Here is a 9,489-nt window from a genome sequence, read left to right on the forward strand (position 1 = left end):
ACCCATTCAACCTGACATTTACACTTCACTTCAAGACCAATTCCCTGCTCAGTCTGCCATCCAATAAGCCCCACCCTCACAGAAAGGCACACCATCTGTCAGAGCTTCACGGCCACTGCAAAGAAATTATATTACGGGGCAATAAATTTGAGGAGCAATGCCCCAATAGGGGAGCTGCCCCTGGATGAAAGGAAAAGAAAGGGTGAGGCAGACAGAAGTAGAAATAAACACACTGCGGGAGGTGTAGAGAGTAGTGGAGAGACAAAGGAAGAAATGAGGTGACAGAAAAAGGCCACTAGAGAGATAGGAGGAAGAAGATGGAGGAGAAGGGTGAGAAGGAGTGGGAGATGACAAAAAGAAGGAGAAGAAGACGGAAAAGAAGAAGAAAAGAGAGAATGTACGTGTGGAAAGTGATGGTGGGTATTGGACTTGACACTTTCTGCAAGGTCACCTCAAGGCTTTTTGCTTGCATTTCTCCCTTTTTGCTGAATTTGTTTATGTTGCCCTTGGACCAGTGCTAAAGTGCTTGTGTTTTCTGCTGAAAACATGGTAAAATTGGCTTATACCCGATTTACATATTTAGTTCTATTGTAAGTCTCTAGGGAAGTGGCACTACATGTGCCAAAGGCTTGTAAATTAAATACTACTAGTAGGTCTGCAGCGCTTGTTGAGCCACCCACTTAAGTAGCACTTTAAATATGTCTCAGGCCTGCCATTGCAGGCTGTATGTGTGCATTGTGAAACTGCCATCTCAACCTGGCAAAGTTGACATCTTGCCACCCCCAGCCTTGCTTAAAAAACTCTGACAGAATTTGTGGAATTCCTCCAATGGGTGTAAAATACTGGCTGTCCGAACTGTTTTTTCACGCACTGAAAAATCAACACAAACTGCACCATGTGGTGTGCAAGGGAGCAGCCATTTTTTGCATGCATCTGTTTCTCTCTCTTTGCTGGCTGCCTTTTCCTCCATCCAACCGAATCAGATATTTCCTATTCCCCATTCCCAATTTTTTGTACTTCTTGTGTTATTGTCTCACTTTCCCTGTGCTTATTTCACATTTCTGTGACTTTATTCTTCTTTGAGTGTCCTCTGTGCCTGTCCTCCTGTGCCCTTTCCTCCAGTTCATTCCAACTCTCTCCTAAATAGGTCCTAGAATTCAGTGGCAGAAGCAGGTAGTGCTACCCAAACCCCCTGTGGGTGATGCAGATGGAAAGTGGTGCGACCCCCTCCCCATTTTCAACAAGGCAGAGGTGGTAGAGTTGTGAGTTACAGTTAGAGCGGAATAGTGTAGTAGCATGGTGTCTCATATAGTGGAGTTAAGTATCATAAACTGGAGCAGCAATTTGTTCATTTGAATGGAGTGTCAAACAGCAGATTATGGTGTCATTGAGTGTTATACAGTGTAGCGCAGTCGCATGGAGTGGATGGCCATAGAGTGGGGTAGATTAGAGTAGAGGGTCATAGCGTGTAGTACAGTGCTGTAGAGTGGCATAGAGCAGAAAATAGTACAGTGACAAAGAATAATGGAGTAGAGTAAAGCGGAGTGAAGTACAGTGGAGTGCGGTAGTGTACAGTGGAGTAAAATATCAGAGTGGAGTTGCATGGAGTGCAGTAGAGCGGGGTGGTGTGGCATGCAGTCAAGCAAAGTGTCATAAATTGGAGCACCGTAATGTACAGTAGATTGTATTGGGGTGTCACACTGTATTGGAGAGTGATGTAGACAACAGTAGAGTGTAGGGGCATACAATCTAGTTAATTTTTGTTGAGTGCAGTGATGTCTTGTTTTCCACAGTGGATTGGCATACAGTGTTATAGAGTACAATGAGGTGAAGTGACGTAGAGTAGGGTGGCGTACAGTGGAGTAGTGGAGTAGAGTGGATGACTGTGTCTGAATAGAGTGGAGTAAAGTCGGGTGCAGTGGCATACAAAGAGTTGCATACAGTGTCATATAGTGGACTAGAGTACTGTAGAGTACAGTGGAGTAAAGTTTTATATAGTGGCATACAGTATAGTGCAATGTTATATAGTGAAGTATAGAGGTATAGACAAGACTAATGTGTCAGAGAGTGGCATACAGTAGCAGAGTGCTGTAGAGTGGAGTTCCATAGAGTACAGTAGTGTGTGAAACAGTGGAGCTGCATGCGGTAGATTGCTCTAATGTAGCACAGAGTAAGGTAGAGTCTTGCACAATAGAGTAGAGTCAAGTGGAGAGGTGTAATGTTGTGTGGACTAAAGTACAATTGAGTGTATTGGTGTGTCATAGAGCAGAGTGGCATGGAGTGGAGTGTACTGGCTTCCTATGGGGTGCAGGGTCAAGACTACTTTGCTTATGGCTGGATCCAAACTGGGGTGGCATGGTGAGCAATAAATTGATGGATTAAACCCAGATCTGTGAATTGGGGTGAATGTTTGATTTGTTCCACATTCCATCCCTCATCTGTTCTTTTTGCTTTAGTTATATTTCGGGCCATGGTATACTGTACTAACTTTGCACTAAACCGTGTACATTGTGATGGCAAGTTAGCCATATTGTTTATACTATTCTTCAGTGTTAGTGCCTTAGCCATAAGTAAGTAGTAGATCCCTTCCTTCTACCACTTTTTTAAAGTGTTTACACATAGGGAAATGTATTTAAATATTTTAACATATCTGTAATCAGTTTACAGCCATTTACTGCTGTACTTTCACAAAATGTAGTACAATTCCACGAAAGCACAGTGGTGAATGATGGCGCTAAAATGAAATGTCTTTTAACCAAAAAAAATACTTAGCCTTCTTATCTGTAGTACCCAAAAAGCATAATCCCAGCACCATGATGTAATATTTGCCAAATTTCATGTAAATGTTTGTAGCCAATTTCACACTATGTCAAATACAATAGTCTGTGGCAAATGCATAGATGGAAAAATGCTTGCTGGGACCCCCTTTTATCTTTGCCAAAAGACTCCTTTTTTAGGTCGAGCGTTAGGTCTGTTGTATACTAAAGTATACAATAGAGTGAGTTCCAGTGTTTTGATTTGCTAGTTGCAGTGTCCTTCAAAACTCCTTGCTTGCTAGTGGTCAGTTCTGCCTCTTTGTCCTGCCTTTTTTCACATTGGGAGCAGCACAAAGTACTGTGTAATCGTGGTATGTCCTGTTTATCTCTTCTGTAAGGGACGTTTTTGGGCATTTGCCTGTTTTACCTCAACAGTGTGGGTGATTGTTCAGTCCCTCCTCCCCACCAGCTCCCTCTGTAAACATAAACCAACAGCAGAGGGGTGCTTTTCCAGGGCCAGCTCACCCTTGCTCTCTTTATTTTTTGTCTGTGTGGCAAGAAAAATCCACTCAGTAATTTACAACGCTAGGAGCTCTAACTCGAGCAAACATGAGAGCATTGCATTCCCCCACCCCACCCCACCCCCAGCTTTGTAAACTCCTAACCGGACTTTTCTTGCCACACGAATCAAAAAAACGCAGCGCGATCGCTCTATGTAAACCCCAGCGCGATCGTGCTGCTTTTTTTTTTTTCTTTTTGTTTGTGTGGTAAGAAAAGTCCAGTTAGGAGTTTACAACGGTAATAGCTCTAACTCGAGCAAATGCGTGACCAGTTGTATTGAAAATGCTCGTTAAATGCTCTGGGTTACGTCCGATTCTCTCATCTTCACAGGCTGCAGCAGCCCCTCCCCAACCTAGCACGACTATCAGACGGCCCGTCTCACACACTCAATTACAATGGACAACCTTGACCTGACACAGCATATGCTGCGCCTCCTTGGACCCCTCCTTAGGGCGTGATAGGGAAGAGTCTCCAGGGGAGACATTGCTTCTGAACAGCAGCGTTCATTCCCCCCTCCAAGGACCATTAGTTGCTGCTATGCAGGAGTTCTCTCTTCGTTATCCCACTGAGTGGCAACACCTCCATTCATTCTGGCTGGGAGAAATATCTCTTCTACACTACCTTAACAAATCCAGAAATAAACGGGAAGGCAAGCCCTCTTCTTGCACTTTTTTCACTTAATGGAGAGGCTCTGTCACTTTGTAAGTGCCATCTGCAACATATTCGCCAATGGCTTACAGACAGAGGGTGGCCTGTCTTTTCTTTACTTTTGTCAAACCAGGGTCCCACAGAAAGTATTTAGGAGTTGTTGAAAAAATCTGATCTTTCATCATGGAATCCTTTCTCAAACAACATGCAAAATAATTCCCCTTCTTACAATACAAGTGAAACTGAAAGAGACAGAGGTCTGTAGTTTAATGCTTAGGATGCAACAGCGAGTAATGTGCTCTCTGCTGGGATGTTTTCCTATGTTGAACAGGTTTTATTCTGCACACGCCCTGCTCACCCATTCTTTCTGTGGTCGATAAATGGATCGTTGAGTTAATGACACCTGTTACAGTGCCATGAAATGCCTGAAAATGCTTTGGAATGCTTTTACAACAACTCAAATTGTACGCACCTTTCCTATTTTTATTCCCTGTTTCTGGAATGCTCTGCTTTTGGACTCTGTTACGCTAGTGTCTGCAACTCATTTCATTCTTCCACACCGAATACATCATCGTCCTTTTATCACATTTCTGACACGCTGGGCTGATTTTTTCCATTTGGTTGCCAATAGTGGGCTCAAGCACTATTTCTTGGGGGCTAAGGCTTATTCATGGCACAAGTCTTAAAGAAAATAAGTGGGGGGACTGACCAAGTTAGACACTATGCAAGTGACATCACGGCACATGACACCACAGCGTGTGAAATCGCACCTGGAATCACAGGTAGTGGTATCACAACCTATGACCTGACAGGAAATGACATCACAAGAAGCGAGATCTGGTCTTAAGACCTCACGCATATGCTTACGCAAGAAAGCAAAGCCTTAGCTAGGGATCCCTTTGCCCGTCGTGGAGCAAATGTTTTCTTCACCTTGGGCCGTGTGGAAAGTGCAGAATAATTGTAAGTTTTCCTTTGGAAAGTGTGTATTTTAGTGTTATTGCTGTTCTTTTTTATTTCTTTTTTTACAACAGAAAAAAAAGAGTGCAGGAAATAAAAAGTGGAAAATGAAATTAGCAAGGAAGCTGTATAATTGAGCTAAGACGTGCAGCAACTAGTCTCTGCGAGACGCAAAATGCCTGCAGCACCTGGAATTCCCAGGCGGTCTCCCATCCAAGTACTAACCGGGCCTGACCCTGCTTAGTTTCCGAGATCGGGCGCATTCAGGGTGGTATGACCATAGGCAGGAAAAGCTGCAGTTTCAGCTCTCTTCTGCTCACCAAGCCGACCGCCCGGAGCCTGCTGCTCGTAATCGCACCTGCACAGGCTACCCTTAGGAAGTCGGACATGGGCTCACTCCCTAAGGCCCAATGCCCCAACCCACATGGAACACCATTTTTAGGGTCAAGCCTGCGTCTCATGCGCTTGCGCATGCGTTTTGTTTGCGAGACGCATTGGTAGTTAGAAAAGGGCTCGGACCCGCCCCCATGTCACGTCAGTGTCTTTCATTGGTTCGTGGGCTTGCCTTTCAAAATCTGTTTGCTTTCATTAGTGGGAGGCATGCATACGTCATGCCTTTTCCGGTGGTTAGCCCTCCTTGAGCGCAGCGACCAAGTACTGAAAACATGCGAGGCTCGCTGTTTTCCGTTCAGTTTGTGGACTACTTTTTATCTTTTTTCGCAGTGCGGTCTCGCTTGGCAGACTTCGAGCGCTTTGCATGACATCGACCCTGTTACATCGTTAATTCCACTTTTGCCTGTCACGTAGATAATTGCACTTTTGCCGATAGGTTTAATGTGGCAAGAAAAGTCCGGATGGGAGTTTACAACTGCTAATAGCTCTAACTTGGAGAAACACGAGACCTGTTGCATTGCAAATGCTTGTTATTTTTGGCCCCCTGGATGATTCACCAAAAACACTTTCCATTATCCAAATCCAAAAATGTAGAAAATGCTATAGGTCTGGGAAGTTTTGTGGTGATTTGTGAAACGGGTGGAAAGTTATTAGACATTCAAGGAATCCGTATCTTTGGGAATACTAACTACAACCACAGACTAGCAATCAGATTTAACGTGATTTATTTCTTTTCATCTATTGTACTTGTTATGTATTTGTTTCTTGGTTTACATAATCAAGTGACGCTAAATGTGTCTTTTAGTTGTTCATGTAGTAATTTTGAAATTTTTTATGTGTAGTCTAGTTTATTTTTTGGGTTTCCTTGCTACTTTTAGTAGAATTGTGCAACATATGAAGGCCACAGTGAATGAAAAGGGAATCATTGTTAGTATTATGAAAATGTAAATTATTATATATATATATATATATATATGTATATATATATATATATATATATATGTTAGCTAGTGGCAGTTGCCACTAGATATTGTTATGACCTAGTTTCCACAGAAAAAAAGTGTTTGACTTGCCAATAACTTTGGCACAGTTAGATGAATCATCACAACATTTTCCCCAAAAAGGTGCCCTGGTGACTCTTATTGTGCATGGAAATTTTCGGGGTGATCTGTCACGCAGGAGCGGAAAAAAAGGGGGGTAAAAAAAGTTGCATTTCCCATGTTAATTCCCATAGGACCTTTAGACATGACTGCAGCCCGAACCCCTAGACAGAATTACACCAAATTGGACAGAAAGCTATCTTCTGGTACACAGATTACGCTTTCACTTATTTGGTGTAAATCCATTCAGTAGTTTATGAGAAATTAAAGAAAATCCAAAATTGTATATCTGGGCTCGCAAATATATCCAGAATATTCGTGAATTTTCACAAATACACATGCAAATAGAAGTGCTGTATTTGGCTGGCCAAAATCTGACCAGAAAGTTGCGGCTGTCACTTTATGTTACGGAAAAGGGTCCCTGGGGCTGAAAAACAAAATGAAAAGTAGCATAAGGGGTTAGGACGGAAGTACCATGGCCCCACAAGGGTGATATAGGGGTGCTTGAGGGTCAAATTATAGGTTTAAAATGATTTTTCTTCATATTTCAGACTCATGCGCCCACTCACACACCTACTCAGACACTCCTACACCCACTCAGACCCACTCATAAACTCCCACACCCACTTTCAGACCCACTCAGGCACTAATGTGCCCACTCACAAACTCATTCAGACCCTTATGCACCCACTCATAGACCCACTCAGACACTGTCACATCTACTCACAGACCCACTCAGACGCTCAAGCACTGACTCACAGACCGACTCAGATACTCATGCACCCACTCACAGGCCCACTCAGACCCTCATGCACCCACTCACAGACCTACTCAGACACTGACACACCCACTCACAGACCCACTCAGACCCTCACACTCACAAACCAACTCAGACACTCACGCACCCACTCACAGACCCACTCAGACCCTCATTCACCCACTCACAGACTCACTCAGATACTGATGCACCCACTCACAGACCCCCAGACACTGACACACCCACTAACAGACCCATTCAGACCCTCATGCACCAACTTTCACACCCAGACACTCTCACACCCAGGGACACCCTCTCACACCTATTCTCTTATGAAGAGAGACAGACAGTTTGGCTGTGCATGGTATGGGGTTGGGTGGTTATAGGTGTTTGCTGCAGGCCCTGCCTGCAGCCCAGCATTGCTCAGCTCTGGTTTGGGTGGTTATCAGGGGATAGCTGCAGGGTCTGGTCCAAGACCAGGCTCTGTGGCTAACCCCCACGGCGCACAGGCAAAGGCTGTGCACGGCAGTGGTTCGATTAGCATATAGTGATGAAAATTACTAAGGTGGTCATTCTGACCCCGGCGGTAAAATGCACTTACCGCCGGTCAGAAGACCGCCATAACACCGCCGCGGCCGCGGAAACCCGCCACGGTCATTCTGACCCGCAGAAGGCAAACCTCCGAAAATCCGACAGCCGGCGGTCGGCGGAAAGGTGGAGGTGACAAAACCTCCACCGCCACGCCAACAGAAATACGCCCATGCCATTACGACCCACGAATCCACGCGGCGGTCATTCAAACGCGGTATTCCATTGGCGGGACACACCGCCGCGGTCAGAATACACACAAACGAACAAAACTCAGCCACATTGGACGATTTGAATCTCACACACCTGATACACATACACACACCACTCCCACACACACAATACAATATAAACCACATCACCCACAAACCCCTACGCCAAAAAATTCTGAAAGAAGGCCAGAGCGAGACACCAGCATCCACAAACTAGCAGCCACAGCCACTCAACACCATCACCCACACACTATCCACACACAAAACAACACACACCACCACACTCAACACACTTAACTACACATACTCCACCCCACACATCATACACACCACCCCATGGCACCCCAAAGACAACCCCGCTTCACAGACGAAGAACTCAGGGTCATGGTGGAGGAAATCGTTCGGGTAGAGCCCCAGCTGTTTGGCACACAGATACAATACACCAGCATTGCCCGGAGGACGGAGCTATGGCAGAGGATTGTCGACAGGGTCAACGCTGTGGGACAGCACCCCAGAAATCGGGAAGACATCAGGAAGCGATGGAACGACCTACGGGGGAAGGTGCGTTCCATGGTATCCAGGCACAACATCGCCGTGCAGAAGACTGGCGGAGGACCCCCACCTCAACCCCCACAATTCACATCATGGGAGGAGGAAGTCTTGAACATCCTGCATCCTGACGGCCTCGCAGGAGTCGGCGGAGGAATGGATACTGGTAAGTTGAAGCTTCAATACTGCTTCCCCCCCACCTGCATGCCAAATCATACCCCAACCCTCACCCCCATCCTCGAACCCCACCCTCACCCCCACCCCCACCACCATCCTCACCCCCACCACCATCCTCACCCCCACCCCCAGCACACCTATTCCCCGCCAATGTCTCACCATCACAACCCACACATCCAAAAACCTAGGCCTGCATGCGTCCACTAAGCATGGACACCCATCACCAAAGCATGCCCAATGCATATACACATCCCCCCCACAAGCCACCCTCACCAAAGCCCCCACACACGAATGCCAGCACTTGGGGACACGAGAACCCATAGATACACCCATATGCCACACATTGAAACTATAACCATACCTCTATACCCCTGCAGGACCCGACCGTCAACACACCGCGGCGGAGGGGCCAGAATTCTCCCCACCCCCCACCCAAGAGGCCGTCAGCGATGACAGCAGCTCTGTCGACCTGGACACCGATGACCAGCCCGGACCATCGGGGACCTCTGGACAGTCGGTTCCCCTCACACAGGCCCAGGCCACTACAGACCCAAACCCCTCTGGGAACACCAGCACAGCTCCCACCCAGCGGGCCCATGCCTCGGTCTCCAGGGCGCGTCAATCTGCGGTGTGTCTACCACTACAGGGCACCCAGGATAACCCACCACCCCAACAACAACAGGGACCTGGGGGCAGTGGTAGTGGGCACACCGGCCAGGGGGCAGAGGCCCAGGGAAACAGGGCAACTCGGAGGGCAGCTGTGCGACAGGGGGTGGACGGGCCCAGGGAAC

General features: G+C 46.6%; 1 pseudogene; it reads right to left on the reverse strand.

Annotated features, from left to right (window-relative positions):
- Positions 1–5,098: 5,098 nt before the first annotated feature.
- On the reverse strand, positions 5,099–5,207 carry LOC138260622 (5S ribosomal RNA; annotated as a pseudogene).
- Positions 5,208–9,489: the final 4,282 nt, after the last annotated feature.

The sequence above is a fragment of the Pleurodeles waltl genome, chromosome 9 (assembly GCF_031143425.1).
Source record: "Pleurodeles waltl isolate 20211129_DDA chromosome 9, aPleWal1.hap1.20221129, whole genome shotgun sequence".
NCBI lineage: Eukaryota > Metazoa > Chordata > Amphibia > Caudata > Salamandridae > Pleurodeles > Pleurodeles waltl.